Source organism: Arvicola amphibius, chromosome 12 (assembly GCF_903992535.2).
Source record: "Arvicola amphibius chromosome 12, mArvAmp1.2, whole genome shotgun sequence".
NCBI lineage: Eukaryota > Metazoa > Chordata > Mammalia > Rodentia > Cricetidae > Arvicola > Arvicola amphibius.
The window spans coordinates 131872863-131892092 of NC_052058.2; the positions used below are offsets into that span (position 1 = coordinate 131872863).

The 19230-nt window shown below is 37.5% G+C and overlaps 1 pseudogene; it reads right to left on the reverse strand.

The window, feature by feature from the left end:
• The window catches only part of LOC119802999, a 163575-nt pseudogene extending 151746 nt beyond the window's left edge, over window positions 1–11829 (reverse strand).
• Between the last annotated feature and the right edge of the window lie 7401 nt (window positions 11830–19230).

Consider the following 19230-nt stretch of genomic DNA (forward strand, 5'->3'; position numbering starts at 1 on the left):
TTTCCTAGTCCATAGAGTCTTCTAAAGCCTGGCAGGCCCTGCGCCAACCAAAGACATAAACAACACTGAGGCTTCTGCCCATGATAAACATGGAGGAACCTGATGCATGGCTCTAGGTAGTCAATTGAGTAAGGTCTCTGTCTTTTTAAATTCAATAATTAAGTAAAATTGTATTCTTATCAAAGATCTCTGATGCAATTTGATGGATGAGACACTCTGCCAGTTTAAAAGGACAACCTCAACTAAAAAATTTCAGTATAGTTTCTTACTATATTCTAAATAAAAAATGCCATAAGATATACAAATACAGGTTATTAAAGTGTGTACCTGCAATATTATACAGGTCTGAGGGCAAATACAAGTTATCAAATTTCTCTCTCATGATGCCTTTTATAGTCTTATCAAGATTTTAATTCTCTTTGGTCGTTATCTAAAGATACTTTTCATTGAGCAACAACATTGTCACAGTCGTTCTATCATAAATATGCTACTCTTCATACAAACTCAGAGAATTCTTGTGAGTTCCATGGAATCTAATTGAAGCATTCACCTTAAACAGGTCAGATACACAGGTCTTTCACCTGATACATGTCAGATGCATCCTTCTCTCAATTTCGTGGTCCTGACAGCCTCCTTTTCCTCGATTACCAGGATCTAAAGAAAGTATTTCTCTTCCTAAACTTAACCTTGCCCTCTGCTGTGCCAACACCCTGCCTGGTCAAAAAGACACTGAACAGATCCACATCACAAATCCTGGACAGGAGCAAGGCAACCAGGTACTTTAGGGTGTGACCAACACCCAGCTTTCTCAGGTCTCCTAAGACACCAATGACCACAAACAAGCAGGAAGTAGTCGAGAAATCGACAGCTCCATCCCCTTAACCTGTTGAGCCTACCTCCTTGTCTTTTTATTTAAAAGGAAAGATGGAAATGTTATAATTCTTCTGACCTTTCCTGTGACCTGGGTACCCTGTCCCTTTAAGAGACAAATTCTACCCATGCCATATCTCCCCCTGATGACCAATACAAGCTAAAATTGCCTCTTACTGCTCTCTCTCTCCCTCCCTCCCTCTCTCTCTCTCTCTCTCTCTCTCTCTCTCTCTCTCTCTCTCTCTCTCCTCTTCTCTTCATTATTCCCTTAATCGAATATGATTTTCAATACCCACTAAATAAACTGTTCACCAAGCTCTATCTGCATGGCATATCTTTTTGCCTCCCCCGTGCTGTGGCCTCCCACCCAGCAGGGGACCTTCCACAGTCATACCACTGGTAACTCTTTCATTGGGACTGTGCCTCAGATAAATCTCACATGTTAATTTAAAATCCAGTACAGTCAATCTTGGACAAGGCTCTCCAGACAGATTCTAAACTGTAGTCATAACTTTTAATGTATACCCAAGAAACAGTCCTCAAGCTCTTTGAGATCTGGGGAATATGGCATTTAAGTGTTTAATTATTAAGAGTCATTTCATAACAGAGAAAGAGGTTGACTCCTAGCAACAGGAGCCCCATTTCCTCCAAAGAAGACAGAAGACAGATGGGCACAGGAAAAACATCAATCCAAAATTCCCTTCAACAAGTAAAATTGCCTTTCTTCTAAACTCCTGAAGATCTCCAGACAATAGAACAAATTAATTAGAATCAACAGCCTAGCTGCTCACCCAAGACAGGCTTGTCTTCCTACATATTTGCTAATCTACAGGGTCTTCCAAATCATGGCAGACCCTGCACCAACAGAAGAAAAATACAACCCTGAAGCTCCTGCCCTTAAATACCATGGAGGTACCTGAGGCATGGCTCTAGGTAGTCAACTGAGTAAGTTGTTTGTCATTTTTAATTCAATAATCAAGTAAAATTGTATCTTTCTCAAAGTAGTCAAGAACTCGATAGCCCCATCCCCTTAACCTGTTGAGCCTACCTCCTTGTCTTTTTATTTAAACAGAAAGATGGAAATGTTATAATTCTTCTGACCTTTGCTGTGACCTGCATACCCTCTCTTTTTAAGAGACAAATTCTACCCACCCTATATCTCCCCCTGCTCACCAAGCAAGCTAATTCTACCTTCCTTCTCTTCCCCCCTCTGTCTTTCTCTCTCTTTCTATTTTTCTCTCTCCCTCCATAATCCCTTACTCTTTTATTCCTCACAATACTCACTAAATACACCCTATACCAAAGCTCTCTCTGCATGTCATATCTGTCTAAATCTCACCCACTGTGGCCTCGCACCCATCAAGGGACATGCTAGCGCCATGCTGCTATAAATTTTTCAGTAAGTCTAAATGTAGATAGAATATAGAAGGTTCTCCAGCTGCTGGAGTTAATTTCCTCAAGGAAAAATTTCCTATCATTCCACTTACCTTATTTCTAAATTTTTTCTTTGCTAAACAGAAGAATGAGTGTTTTGACTTTGTTTCAAATTACAAATTTGTTTCAATTACATTTTCACCAACACTCTGTTTTTCATAGCTTTGTTTACTTGGTTATCCTGAAACTTGCTCTACATACCAGGAAATCTTTAAACCAAAGATCCGTTAAGATCTGCCTTCTAAGTGCTAGGCCTAAAGGTGTGCTCATCCACACTTGGTTCTAAGCTTTTCCTTTGTTCTTTTTTCCAAGTTGGAAACTCATCTGTGTGGGATCTTGCTTCTGAGTTCACCACTCCTAAAATTCCATTTCTTAATCTAAAAATCTCCTTGAACACTCTCCAGAGGGGCTACATGGCTTCTCCTTGACTCTGTCTTCTTTCCCCCAGGATTCAGTTTAGTTTTCTCCACCTACCTAAGTTCTGCCTTGCTACAGGTTTAAAGAAGTTTCTTTTTATCAATAGTAATCTCAGCATGCAGAGGGAAATCTCACATCTTTGGATAGTATTCTGGCATGAAACCTCAAAGTCCATACCCACAGTGATATACACATCCTCTGTCAAGGTCATTGACACTCCAACAAGGACACATCTTGTATTAGTTCCACTGTTTATAAGATTATGGGGGCCAATTACATTCAAAATACCACATCTAAGAAATGTGATCAGTGATAATTATACCTCTGGGCTCTCAACAAAGATTCTTCTTTTTACATTATACAGAGGCTATTGCAGTTTTCCTTTGTTGTTCAAAATGAAAAGAACAAGTGCCCAACTCCAGTCAGTACACTGACAATGTAATGGTTATTCCAAAGGCTCAGAGGACTTTGTGGAAGTGGGGGCAGAAAACTTTAAAAAAAGAGATAAATTTAAAACTTTAAATGACAACTATAAAATAACAGCATGTTAAACATTCACTTAATATGTATGTTTATTTAATTAAATTAAATACATGCATTCATACACACACACACATATATATAATGAAAATAAAGAAGAATCTTAATAAAATAAGGATTCCAATGAAAAAAGGTATAGATATTAAAGAAAGGAATAGGATGTAAATGACTAAGATGTATTATATACATGCATAAAACCATCAAAGAATTAAAATGAAATAAAGACTAATGAAATACATCAGCAGTTAAGAGTATTGATGTTTGCCACCTTTGAGGAATGGGATGGTTGGGATAAAGGAAGGGTGGATATGGGAGCAGGGAAGTATATATCTTAATTAAGGGAGCCATTTGAGGGTTGGCAAGAGACTTGACTCTAGAGGGATTCCCAGGTGTCCAGGGAGATGTCCCCAGCTAGTTCCTTGGACAGCTGAGGAGAGGGAGCCTGAAATGGCCCGGTCCTATAGCCATACTGATGAATATCTTGCATATCACCATAGAACCTTCATCTGGCAATGGATGGAGATAGAGACAGAGACCCACATTGGAGCACCGGACTGAGCTCCCATGGTCCAAATGAGGAGCAGAAGGAGGGAGAACATGAGCAAGTAAGTCAGGACTGCGAGGGGTGCACCCACCCACTGAGACTGTGGGGCTGATCTAATGGGAGCTCACCAAGGCCAGCTAGACTGGGACTGAAAAAGCATGGGATAAAACTGGACTCTGAACATGGCACACAATGAGGGCTGCTGAGAAGCCAAGGACAATGGCACTGGGTTTTGATCTTACTGCATGTACTGGCTTTGTGGAAGCCTCGCCTGTTTGGATGCTCACCCTCCTGGACCCGGATGGAGGCGGGAGGACCTTGAACTTCCCACAGAGCAAGAAACCCTGACTGCTCTTGGGACTGGAAAGGGAGGGGAATGAGAGTGGGTGGAGGGGGAGGGAAATGGGGGGAAGGAGACGGAAATTTTTTAAGAATAAAAAATAAATTAATTAATTAAAAAAGAGTATTGATGTTCAACCTTGGCAATTAGAGTTTGATCCCTGAAATATACATATAAAGGTGGATGTAAAAAACTAACTGCACAAAATCTCCTCTGAGCTTCACATATATTCAAAGTACGAATACACACACACACACATGTACAAACACTATAAAGGTTAATATTCCATGTATTGTGATAGATTGATACCCAGTTTTCGGGGAAACAGTCATACTGACTTATAAAGTGACTGTACAAGTTTTTCCTCCCACCGGCAATGGAGGAGTGTTTGCTTTGCTCCACATCCTCTCCAGTATGAGCTGTCACTGTGTTTTTGATCTTAGCCATTCTGACAGGTATAAGGTAGAATCTCAAATTTATTTTAATTATCATTTCCATTATTGCTAAGGATGTTGAACATCTCCATAAGTGTTTCTCAGATAGTCAAGATTCTTCTGTTGAGAATTCTCTGATGAGAACTGTAACCCATTTTAATTGGATTATTTTGTTTGTTGATATCTAGGTTCTTGAGTTCTTTATAAATTTTGGAAATCAGATATCTGTCAGATGTACAGTTGGTAACAATTTGTCCCTATTATTTATGCTGGTAATTTGTCCTACTGATGGTGTCCTTTGCCTTAAAGAAACTGTTCAATTTTATGAGGTCTCATTTATTAATTATCTATCTTAGGGCCTAGTCTATTGGTGTTCTCTCCAGGAAATTGTATCCGGTGCAAATATGTTTGATAGTATCTTCCACTTTTTCTTCTATCAGTGTATATGGATTTATGTTGAGCCCTTTGATCCACATAAACTTGAGTTTTGAGCAGAGGGATACATATGGATCTATTAGCATTCTTCTATATGATTACATCCAGTTAGACCAGCACCATTTATTTAAGATGCTTTCTTTATTCCATTGTATAATTTTTGCTTCTTTGCCAAACATCAGGCTCCATAGGTTGTAGGTTTACATCTCAATCTTTGATTTTATATCAGTGATTCACCTATCTGTTTTATACCAATCATTTTCTTACTTTAGCTCTCTAGAAGAGCTGGAAATCAGTGATGGTGATACCTCTGGAAGTTCTTGTACTTTGCAGGGTTCTTTTAACTATCCTGGATTTTTTTTGTATGTAGTTGAGTATTGTTATTTCAAGTTCTGTTAAGAATCATATTGAGATTTTAATTTTCACAAAGTAGGCATACTGCACTGTAGTTTCCCTAGCTATCTAGTGTTAGTTATCAATATTTGCAAGTATATTGAGATTGCAAGGTTACAGAAGTATTTTTCAACATACTTAGCACATAGATCATGTAGGGCTTGAGCACACTGGGTGGCTGTGTATGTTGCCTGAGTGCTTGATGCCTTATGTGCAGCCATAGAATCAAGAAGTGTCTGATCCAGGTGTTTGATCCAGGTGCCTCTGATCCAGGTGCCTCTGATCCAGGTGCCTCTGATCCAGGTGTCTGATCCAGGATGCCTCTGAGGGTCTTAAGTTGCATAGTAACAGTTTAAGGATTGGGCTGGAGGAATCTGTCATGAGATAATTGGTCACTTTCAGCTGTAGAAAGGTTGCTATAACTCAGTGCCATCCCAGAGGCAGTTGCTGCTGCTGCTGCATTTGACCATATCTGCAAAGAACATTCAGAGCCTGGCAGCCAACTTCTGTGACTTCTGATTGGTTCCTTACCATACGATGGATGTCTGAGAGTTTCTTCACAGTATTAGGGAAAAACAAGAAAAGTTCAGGCACTCAGGATAGAGGCTACTTGACAGTTTCTCCCCAGTGATTAGGCTAAGTCCAGAGACTGAAAACATTCTGCTGAGTCGGGGCCTTACATCTTGCTGTGTCTTCTCCATAGGCAGTCATGGCTGCTAAAGTGGGGGGCTTGGTGGGGGTATGGACCTTTCAATACATTCATATTTGCTTCAGTGTCACCAAAACCAGGTCCTTTGGGCATTTTGAGAGTTTGCCAGCCCACCTATATTTCTTAAGTTTCATGAACTATGAATCACAGTGTTAATCACTTAGAGGTTTTGTGTTTTGAACCAGGAGTAAAACTTACAGAATTGTTTATTAATTTTTACTCTTTTAACTTCATTTTCTCATCATAACCATCACCAACTGTATGAACTTTTAAGTCAGTTGAAATATCATGTGAGATAAAACATAAATTTGCATGTGAACATCAGATTTTCCAAGGTACAGATGTGAGAAAATAAAAAGAATATTTTATAAGTCAATGCCTTGTCAATCTTTCAAAATAAGTTGATATCTCATTTGTCTATTTGTCTGACAAAACATAGTTACCCGTTTCATAGAGTCTTTAAACAAGTACCCCAACCTCCTGATGCTCTTATGTTTAGATAAATTTATAAATACAGTTCTATGAATATGCTTTTCTCAAGACAGTTAGTGTTTTGTAGATTCACATGGCCCTGTATAAATTTCTGTGTATTTTGTCAAACATTAATATTTCTATTGTTAATAAAGAGGAGAAAAAAGAAAGCAAAGATGATGATGACTACAAGCAGAGCCTGTCGATTGTTTCCTGGCTACCTTGACCCAAAATAATAAAAATAGTTTATTATTACAACACTTGTTGTCCAATAGCCTAAGCATATTTCTAGCCGTCTCTTATACCACAAATAAGCCCAATTCTATTATTTTATATGTTACCACGAGGCTCATAGTTTATCAGCAAGGTTCCTGTACATCAGTCTCCTGCATGGATAAATGGACTCCCATGGACTCTACCTTTTTTCTCCCATCATTCAGTTTAGTTTTCCTGCCTAGCTTTAATCTCTCCTATCAGAGGTCATTGTGTCTTCTATATTCATTAACCAATAAAAGTAAAACACATACAGAAGTACTTAACACAAGGTGGAAAATGTAAAACATAATGTGTTCAGTGTAGATCAGGAGTTTTAAAGGTTCATTAAAATGATAATTTTAATAGGTAATTAATGGAGTAGAAAGATCCAATTCAGGCTTCCTTATAAAGAACGAAGGAATACTTGCCCATGTCAGGTTTTCTGGACATTTCTTCTACAAACAATGAGGGCTAACACTCACATGAATAATATTATGCTGTACTTATTTTATTTACAAAATGGAGGAAAAAGTATGTTAAAAAGGCAAATACATAGTTCAAAGTTGTCAGTGATATTCACTCAGATGATCTTGTGGTACTATATTTATTCTTTATCATTAATTATGTTGTATATTCCCATAAATATCTGTAACAGAATTACAGAAACTTTTATTCCAAAATATTGATTCTGGTAAAAAGAAGGCTTGATTTCTATAAAAACAAGAGAAGTTCATAACCACTGAGGAATAGATCTTGAATAGACAGACTACCGTTCATTCAATGAGAAGCAATTCTTCATATGAATGGTGACATGAATTTTTTGGTAAGAAATCAACTTAAGTCTTTATTCATGTGCCCAGAACTGGGACCACCCAAAACCACCAAGAGACCAGATCCAATGGATAAGCAAAGGTCTTTTGAATTACGAGTTAACTTGGATTCTCTATCCTTCCAAAACTGTGTGTGAACTATGAGGGACCCACAAACTGCGATGGGGTGGGGCATTTATTAGGGGTGCAGCTAAGGGGTGCATCTGGTGGACTGGAAGTTACATAGGAACAGTCCCAGGATTGGCTGTCCTGAGTTAATTGGTCAGTTGCAGCTGCAGAATGGTCACTATACCTGGAGGCCAATCCTGGGGCTCTTACTTCTGTCCCTCATTCACCATTATCAGTAAATTAAGTCCAGAGCTTGCCAGCTAACTTCTGTGACTTCTGATTGGTTCCTTACCATATGGTCAATATCTGGCAGTTTCTCCCTAGTTATTAAGAAAACCAGACAAGATCTGTCCCTCAGGATAGAGGCTATCTGGCAGTTTCTCCCAAGCAATTAGGGCAAAGTCAGGCAATGGCAGGTCCTTAGGATGGTGGATATCTGAGCAGTTTCTCCCTGGTAAGTAGGGCAAGGTTTGAAGCTCAGAAAATTCTGATGTGTCAGGGGCCTACATCTTGCAGTATATTTTCTATAAGTCTTCATGGCTGCCAATCCAGGAGACTGTATGAAAGTCTAGGTCTTTCAACACTTTCATTTTTACTTCACTGCCAACAAAACTTGGTCCTTTGGCCATTTGGAAAGTTTTTCCCACTTTGGTTTTTACGTTTCTTGAGCTATTAATCACAGTGTTAATAGTTTTGATTTTTTCTGGTTTGATCCTGGATTAGCACTTACAGACTTCTTTATTAGTTTGTATTTTCTTAACTTCATTTCTCTTCATCATAATCATCATCCTCATCATAACAATATGTAATTCTTCTTTTGCCCCATCTCCTAAATAATTCATTCTTTAGAACACGTCATGCTCATTCTCATCCTTGTCCCTTTAAGATGATAAACATTCCTGTCTTCAAATCCAAAGCTAAGAAAAAGTTTGCTGTCTAAGGGGACCATGCCTTTGAACATGTAGACTACCATGAGGTGAAGGAACCAACTTCCAAAGTAAAAAATCATGAAGGAGCTAAGAATTGGTTGCTCTTCAGAACAGAAACACGGGTCAACATGACACAAGGGCTTTTGTGTAATTTTATATCCATGTATTGATACTGAAAAAAGTGGCAAGAGACATGACATCACCATCACCATAGATACCAGGATCCTGATAATCAGATATTCTTTGGGCATCACCATACTTAACAAGATTCAGTCAGCAAATCTTACAAATCACTTAGTATATGCAAAATATTTAAATACTTAAATAGCAATGTGAAAACATTTATTTTTGAGTACGAATGATTACTATGTCTACCCATTTTTATATACTTTTAAATTTTTGAATACATATTTTTTCATTTGTTCATTATTTATGTTGGGGGTGCCATACATACCATACATACATATGTTCTTCCTGGCATCTACAGAAATGAGAAAAAAGACTTGAGTTTCACAGTTCCATGTTTCTGCCTTTTGAGTCCTTGAAATTGCATTCAGTCCAGTAGAAGAGAAGTGCTTAAAGCCCAGTGCCTCTGCTTCTTAAACTGTCTTAATAGACCAATTTGAGATATTTTATATTACTTTTTATCCTTCACAGTGGGCACATGCATACATGAGTATTTGAGTCTCTATATGTGTGATTGTGAATATTCCCACAAATATTCTATTTGTGGTTTACCTTTGTTGCTATTTCTTGTATAGGTTTTCTTTGTAAATTTGCATTAACTGAAAGAATGAATATTTCTGATCTATGGGGGAATTAAAATCAGATTTTCACAGGGTGCTCTAGTGCACATTATAGGCAAGCATGCCCTGGGTATCAGTAGACTCACACTGACCAACAATTTACTCGGGAACATTAAAGCTTCATAACAGAGTTTTTTGGTGATGCTACATGTTGGTAGTAATCACTACATAAAAGTTAAATGAAAAGAAAAGGAAGCCTGCTATATACCTTGCAAGACAAAAAATTAGTATATTGTAAAGTCTGTGGTTCTTCCTAAAGTTGTTTACCTATGTTCCTAATAACTAATATATTGCACATAGGTGGGTCCTGAATCAGAACCAAGATCATGAACCCAGTTTGGTTGATCTTAAAAATGAACCCTTGTCAATTATGTCATTCATGTAGAGCACAGGAGAGATGTGGTGATGTTGACTCTATTGAATTAATCTTTTTCTGATTTTCATTATTAAATAGGATATGCAAAATGACTGAGGACAAGTTCCTGAGGCTGGATTGATCGGACACAGACTATAACCAACCACTAAGTCAAGAAACAATGTGGAAATTTTTGGGTTTGTTCTTAAAGGAACAGACATACATTTTGTAAACTGCTAGATGCCCTCAGCAAATAAATGTCAGAATTCTGTTAATCAATATCAGGAAAGTACTTCCTGAGCCCAGCAGCTAACTTCTGTGACTTCTGATTGGTTCCTTACCATATGGCAGATGTCTTGTAGTTTCTTCCCAGTGTTAAGAAAAACAAGTAAAAGTCAGGCCCTCAGGATAGAGGCTATGTGACAGTTCCTCCCAGGTAAAGTCAGAGACTCACCACATTCTCCTGAGTCAGGGTCTTACACCTTGCTTTGCCTTTTCAGTAGGCAATCATGGCTGCCAAAGCGGGGGACTTTTTGAGGGTGTGGGCCTTTTGATACTTCAATATTTGCTTCAATGTCAACAACATTGAATAAATGGGACCTCCTGAAACTGAGAAGCTTCTGTAAAGCAAAGGGCACTGTCATTAACACAAAAAGGCTACCTATTGACTAGGAGAAGATCTTCACCAACCCCATAACAGTCAAAGGTCTGATCTCTAAAATACATAAAGAACTCAAGAAACTAGACTTTAAAATGCTAATTAACCTAATTAAAAAATGGAGCACTGAACTGAACAGAAAATTCTCAACAGAAGAAGTTCAAATGGCCAAAAGGCACTTAAGGTCATGCTCAACCTCCTTAGAGATCAGGGAAATGCAAATCCAAACCACTTTGAGATACCACCTTACACCTGTCAGAATGGCTAAAATAAAAAACACCAATGATAGCCTTTGCTGGAGAGGATGTGGAGTAAGGGGTACACTCATCCATTGCTGGTGGGAATGCAAACTTGTGCAACCACATTGGAAATCAGTGTGGTGGTTTCCCAGGAAATTCGGAATCAACATGTTATTTAAATATTTAATGGAAACAACAAAGTCACTTGTTGCAGAGTCTTTATACAAGTACCACAAACTCCTGATGCTCTCATGTTGATATGTATTTTGAAATAGAGTTATAGAAATATACTTTTCTTAAGACAATTCATGCTTTATAGTTTCATATGTTCCCATATAAATTTCTGTGTTAATTTGTCCATCATTTTTAATGCTTTTGCCAAGAGCAATACTTTCTTCAAACCTAGAGTCTGTAACCCCAAAATCCAACCAAGAGACCAGATCCAATGAAAAAGCAAAGAGTCTTTTGAATTACAAGTTAACTTGGGTTCTCTTTCTATCCAAAAAAGTGGGTGCAGTAGAACAGACTCTCTAGCCACAGTGGGGTGAGGCATTCATTAGAGGTAGAGCGAGGGGTTGCATCTGGGGGTCTGAAAGTGCATAGTAACAGTCTCAAGAATGGGCTGCGAGAATCTGTCATGAGATAATTGGTCAGATACAGCTGTAGAACATTTACTGTAATTGGAGACAATGCCTGGGACAGTTAAGGCTGTTGCTACAGTTTACCATTATTAGGAAAGTACATCTAGAGCCACCAGCTAACTTCTCTGCCTTCGGATTGGTTCCTTTCCATATGGCGGATGTATGGCATTTTCTTCCCAGTATTAGGAAAAAACAACAAGAAAAGTTCAGGCCCTCAGGATAGAGGCTATGTGACAGTTTCTCTCCAGTGATTCAGGTAAGGTCAGAAACTCACCACATCCTGCTGAGTCATGCCTTACATCTTGCTGTATCTTCTCTGTAGGCAGTCATGGCTGTCAAAGTGGGGGCTTTGGTGAGGGTTTGGGCCTTTCAATGCTTTCATATTTGCTTCAATGTCAACAGAACTAGGTCCCTTGGGCATTTTGAGATTTTCCCCTATATTTCATAATTTTATTGAGCTATTAAATACAGTCTTGATTGTTTAGATTTTTTTTTCTGGTTTGAACCTGCAGTAGCCCTTTCAGATTTCTTCATTTATTTTATTTTCTTAATTTCATTTTCTTATCATAAAAATCATCATCATCACTGAACTATAGCTGCGAGATGAGAAGTAAATTGTATGTGGAAATTAAATTTTCCAATTACAGTTGTGAAAAAAATCTTTTATAGGTCATTGCCTTGTTAATTTTTTAAAGTAAGTTGTCACGTTATTTGAATATTTGTTTGACGCAACATAGTCAAATGATTCATAAGTCTTTATACAAGTACCAAAACCTTCTGATACTCTCATATTGAAAAAAATTTTAAAATAGAGTTATATAAATTTCCTTTACTCAAAACAGTTTGTGCTTTGTGGATTTATATGGTCCCACATAAATTTTTGTGTTAATTTTTTCAATCATTACTAATGGTATTGCCAAAGTCATTAAAAATTTCAATTCTTCATGTCTAGCATGGAAGATTTATGCACTGACTATATCTATATCTCTATCTCTATATCTATATCTATAGTCATCTACGAAAGGAGGTGGAACATTCACCCCAAAAATTGCACTATGTCAAGGCTCTTCTCTGGACTGTTATTTAGAGTCATCAGGATTTTTACATCATGACTTTAAAAGCAACAAAGAGCGTACTCACTAAAAGTTGGCTTTTAGACATAAAACAAAAAATACTGCATAAAATTAACAATGCCAGAGAAACTAGAGAACAAAGAATACCCTAAGAGAGACATATATGGATCCAATCCTCACGGGAAGTAGAAAAGACAAGATCTCCCGAGTAATAGAGAATGGGACTATGGAGAGTGTAGACAGGGTGAGGGGGAAAAGGAGGAGAGTGGAAAAATACATAGCTCAATAAAAACAGTTTTCCAAAAGTGAAAATGAGAAAACATAATAAGCATGATCTTGAGATTTGGAATGAGCTGACAACTGACTTTTATTCCACTCTTTATTACTCAAAGCAGAATACGTAAGTGTTTATTTAGATATGTGTAATCAAGAAGCTTTATCCTTCCATTCCAGTCCTTCACATATTGAGAAAATACATGCTTCCTTTAAATCTTTTGATTGCGCACAATATTAAGATATAGTGATTGAAAATCAATTAGAAAATTCTGGTAGAGCTTCAGGTCTCTCCAACATTTCAGAATTTCACGGACTATTAACACAGGTTAATCAGTGACTTCTGTGCTCACAGATTGACCTACCATCCAATGAAATGAGGTAGTTTAAGGGATAAACCAGGTGGTATTGGCACACACCACAAACCTTTAATCCCAGTTCTTTTGAGGCAGAGGCAGAGGCAGAAGGATCTCTGTGTTTTCAAGGCCAACCTGGTCTACAAAGTGAGTTACAGGACAACCACATTGGTTCCCCAGAGAAACACTGTCTCAAGAAGCTAAAATATTTTTGGTTGTGAGCCTAGCCTTTAATGGCTGAGCCATGGATCATGCGACCAAACCCGTCTCTCTGAATGTGGCCAACAGCGGGGGCTGACTGAGAAGCAAAGGACAATGGCGCTGGGCTCTGATTCTTCTGCATGGACGGGCTCTGTGGGAGCCTTCTCAGCTTGGTCGATCACCTTCCTGGACCTGGGGGGAGTTGGGAGGACCTTGGTCTTAGCATAGAGTAGGGAACCCTGATGGCTCCTTGGCCTTGAGAGGGAGGGAGGGGAGGTATAGGTGGAGGGGAGGGGAGGGAAGGGGAAGAAAGACGGGAGGGAAGGGGGAGGAGGAGGGGAGGGAAGGGGGAGGAGGAGGGGAGGGAGGGAAGGGGGAGGAGGAGGGGAGGAGATGGAAATTTTTAAATATAAAAAATAAACCATGAAGAAAAAAAGAAGCTAAAATAATGAAAAAAGAAAGATAAACAAAGGAATAAAAGAAAGATAAACAAAGGAAGAAAAGAAAGATGAGTTCTGCAGCAATAGTCTGTTCATTTGTTTCCTGACCCCCCAACCCGTAATAACCACACAGACACTGTATTATAATAACACTGCTTGACCAATAGCTTAAGCATATAGCTAGCCAGCTCTTATATCTCAAATAAACCCAATGCTATTACTTTATCTTTTACCACGAGGTTTATTGTTTATCAGCAAGGTTCCAGGGAATATGTCTCCTGCATTGGCTAATGGCCTCTCACTGACTTCTTTTTCTAAACATTCCATTTACGTTTCCTGCCTTTCGCCACTTGGGCCTATCTGAGGCCATCATGGCTTCTATATTCATTAACCAAGAAAAGCAAAACATATACATAATGACTTCTCATCCCAGGTGGAAAATGAAAAACACAAGGTGTTCAGTGTAGATTACTAGTTTTAAAGGTTCATTTCGATGCGAATTGTAATAAATAATCCCTGGAGTAGAAGGATCCAATTTATGCTTCCTTATAAAGAAGGAAGGATTGCTTACCCATGTCATATTTTCATGCCATTTCTTACACATACTGTGAGAGCTAATACGCACATGAATAATATTATGCTGTACTTACATTATTTACAAAATTGGGGATCAAAAGTATATTCAAAAGGCAAATATGTAGTTCAGAGTTGTCAGTGAAATTCACTCAGATGATCTTGTGCTACCATGTTTACTCTTGATCATCAAGTATGTGGTATATTCTCATAAATAAATTTTTTTCTTTAGATGCTCTATGGTTCACAATACCAAAAGACCTTAAGTTAAAGCATTCATGAATAACCAACTTAATACTTAATCTTGTAGAAAACTAAATGTGCAAAACAGATGGTAGAATGTATAACCAAAAAGTAATGCCTCTTATATATTTTATTGGATTTTATTTTACATCGAATATCTGATATAAGACAAAAATGTTGCAATATTATTGGAGAAGACAAGCTGAAATAAAAGATGTTAACAAACAAATCACTAAAATCTACTACCCTTATTGTCTGAGCTATCATTTGTCTGTAAGTTAGTTCTTCCATGGTTAACCATGTGAACTATGCTATCTTTAGGGATAAAATAAGCTAATGAAGACAAAAGAGCAAGAGTGGGGTAAAAAGTGAGGAAAACTCTTTCTGTGCTGTTGACTCCTACCTCTGGACAGTCAGTGTAGTCCCCTTATTAGATATCTGGTGCTTTCTCCTCATAGATATATGAATATTGCAGTGTATCATTATGTGCTCTCCTATAGTGATCTATTTTTTTACTTTATTAAAACACAGATTTTACTTACTAATTTCTTTCTCAATTATATTCATAGCTTACCAGAGATATTACTTAATGGTTAGTACTAGTCTATACATATCTAAATAAAATGTCAAAGAGTGGAGATCTGCATTTAAGAACAATGCTGGAAATATAGAGGCCCCATACTTGGCTATGAAATCTAGAAAAAATTACCAGGACCAGGTAGGGAATGCTACTATTTTGTAGGACAGTAAGGACAACCAATTATCCAATGCTGAAGAAATAAAGGAAGACAAAGAATTTCTACCTAACAAGTTTTGTTGTCTAAAAGCCTTTTTAGATTAATGTATTTTGTCTTATGAGTATATGTGTTTTGCTTGAGTGTATGTTTTTGCACTACATGTGGACCTTATGCCCATGGAATTATTTTTTGGATACTAGATCTCTGTAACAGAATTAGTCTATGATCTCTTGCCTAGAGTCTGGAATACCCAATAACACCAAGAGACTGGATCAATTGCAAAAGCAAAGAGTCTTTGAAATTACAAGTTAACCTGGGTTTCCTCCCATCTAACAAATCAGGTGGAGTAGAGCAGACTCTTTAGCTGACGTGGTGTTGGGCAATTATTAGAGGAAGAGCCAGGAGGTGCATCTGGTGGTCTGGAAGTTGCATAGTAACAGTCTCAGGATTGGGCTAGGAGAACCTGCCATGAGCTAATTGCACAGTTACAGATGTAGAAAGGTTAATATAATTAGAGACCACACCTGGGACCGCTATTGCTGTTGCTACATTTGATCAATATCAGGAAAGTACTTCCTGAGCCCAGCAGCTAACTTCTGTGACTTTTGATTGGTTCCTTACCATAAGGAGGATGTCTGGCAGTATCTTCCCAGTGTTAGGGAAAAACAAGAAAAGGTCAGGGCCTCAGGATAGAGGCTACGTGACAGTTTCTCCCCAGTGATTCAGGTAAGGTCAGAGACTCAGCACATCCTACTGAGTCAGGGCCTTACATCTTGCTGAGTCTTTTCAGTAGGCAATCATGGCTACCAAAGTGGGGAACTTGGTGATGGTGTGGGCCTTTTGATACTTTCATATTGGCTTTTATGTCAACAAAACTAAGTCCTATAGGCATTTTGAGAGTTTTTTTTACCACTATTTTGTAAGTTTCATGAGCTATTAATCACAGTGTTAAACATTTAGAGATTTTTTTTGGATTGAACCTGGAGTAGCACTTGCAGAATTGTTAATTATTTTTTATTTCCTTAACTTTATTTTCTCATCATCAAATCATCATCATCATAATCATTACCTAGTGTGTAAACTCTTAAGTCAGTTTAAATTTCACAGTAAGATGAGACATGAATTTCTATGTGGACACCTGATTCTCCAAGCTATAATTGTGAGAAAATAAAAAGAATCTTTTATAATTCATTGCCTTGTCAATCTTTCAAAATAAGTTGACATTTCATTTGAATATTGTTTGATACAACATAGTTAATTGATTCATACAGTCTTTATACAAGTACCACAATTCCTGATGTACTCATATTGGGATAAATTTTGAAATAGAGTTATATAAATATCATTTTCTCAAGACAGTTTGAACTTTGTAGATTAATATGGTCCCACATAAATTTCTGTGTCTTTTTTTTTCAATCATTCATAAGGCTGTTGCCAACACTCATTAAGAATGTCCTTTCTTTACATCATAACAAGGAAGATCTATGTAGTGGCAATATCTACATTCATATATGAAATGAGATATTTTTTCACCCCAAAAATAGCACTGTATCAGGCTGTTCTGTGGATTGTGATTTAGAGACATAAAAATATATACTTCATCACAATAAAAGTAATATTGACATTATTCACTCATAATTGGCATTTAGACATAAAGCTAAGAAAATCCTGCCTACAAATCACACTCCATGAAAACTACACAACAAAAAAGACCCTAGGAGAGCCATACATGGACTTAGTCTACATGGTATTTGGAAAAAGACAAGATCTCCTGAATTATTTGGAATACAGAACTCATGGAGAGGGTTGAAGAAGAGGGGAGAAGAAAGAAGGAGAGTGGAAAAAATATAGCTCAATAAAAAAAGGATTTTTAAAAAAAGTAAGAATGAGAAAACCTAATAACCTTGATCTTGAGTTTTGGAGTGAGCAAAACAACTGACTTTTATTCCATGCTTTATGACTCAAATCACAATATTTAAGTGTTCATTTAGATATGTGTAATTCAAGAAGCCTTATCTTTCTAGCCTAATTTTTCACTTATTGAGAAAATACAAGCTTCATTCAATTCTTTTGACTATTCACAATATAATGATACATAGTGATTGAAAATCCATAAGGAAATTGTGGTCTGCCAACAGGTCTATCCCACATTTCAGAATCCCATGGCCCATTAACCCTGGGTAATCAGTGACTGCTGTGCGCACAGTTCTGCCTAACATCCAATGAAATGGTGAATTTTAAGGAAAGGTCATATAACACCTTTAATCCCATTTCTTGGAGGGTGAGTCAGAAGGATCTCCTTGTGTTCAAGTTCAAGGTCAACCTGGACTACAAAGTGAGTTCCAGTACAGCCACAGTGGTTAAGCAGAAAAACACTGTTTTGTGATGGAGGAGAGTTATCTGTCTATGTTACTGTCATTGGTTAATTAATAAAGAAAACTGCCTTGGCCCTTTAAGAGACAGAAAATTAGGTAGGTGGAGTAGACAGAACAGAATTCTGGGAAAGAGTGGGGAGACGCTTCAGGCAGTCGCCATGATTCTCCTCTCTGAAGTGGACGCAGGTTAAGATCTCTCCTGGTAAGCCAACCTTGTGGTGCTATATAAAGGAGAAGGAGAAGAAGAAGAAGAAGAAGAAGAAGAAGAAGAAGAAGAAGAAGAAGAAGAAGAATGAAGATAGAAGACAGAAGACGTCGGAGAAGCGAGAGGCAGTGAGGAGGGAGGAGGAGGAGGAGGAGGAGGAGGAGGAGGAGAAGAAGAAGAAGAAGAAGAAGAAGAAGAAGAAGAAGAAGAAGAAGAAGAAGAAGAAGAGAGAAAAAAGAGAAAAGAAATATGATGGCTGGAACCAGAGCCTGTTTGTTTGTTCCTGGCCACCATGACCCAAAATAACCACACAGACACTGCATTATTACAATACTTATTATCCAATAGTTTAAGCATATTGATAGCCAGCTCTTATACCTCAAATAATCACAATTACATTATTTATATGTTACCATGAGGCTCATAGTTTATCAATAATGTTCCTGCTCATCTGTCTCCTCCATTGGCTAAATGGCCTATCACTGACTACACTTTCTTTCTCAATTTAGTTTTCCTGCCTAGCTGTGCATGCCCTATAAGAGGATATCATGGCTTCTTAATTTATTAACCAATGAAAGCAGCACATGTAGAGAAGGACATAACACAAGGGTGGGAAATAAATAACTTAATGTGATCAGAGTAGATCAGCAGTTTAAAGGTTCATTTCAAGGAGAATTGTAATAGTTAATTCCTGGAGTAGAGGGATCCCATTCATGCTTCCTTATAAAAAACAAAGGACTGCTTGTGTATGTCATATTTCCCTGCCATATCTTACACATATTGTGGGTGATAACCATCACATGAATAGTATTATGCTGTGCTTTATTTATAAAATGGAAAAAAATGTATGTTAAAAAGGTAAATATGTAGTTCACAGTTGTCAGTGATATTCATTCAGATGATCTTGGCTGCCATATTTATTATTGATCATCAGTTATGTGGTACATTCCCATAAATATTTTTCCTCTTCAGCTCTCTATGGTTCACAAGTATAAAAATATTTTAAGTTAAAAATTCATAAAGAACCAAGTTAATTGAGAATTTTGTAGTAAATTAAATATGTAAAAAGTTGGGCGAATGTGTGTGTAACCAAAACGTGACAAATCTTAAAAATATTTTAAGAGCTTTATTTTACCTCAAGTATTTAATACAGGAAGAAAAAGTTGCAATGGCATTGGAGATGGCAAGATAAAATGGCAGATGTTAACAAACAAATCAGTAAGACCGGCTACTGTGATTTTCTCAGCTATGATTTCTATAAATTCTTCCATGGTTATCCATGTAAACTACCTTATCTTTGCGGAGGAAAAAAAGGAACAATGACAAAAAGCAAAGATGGGGGGAAA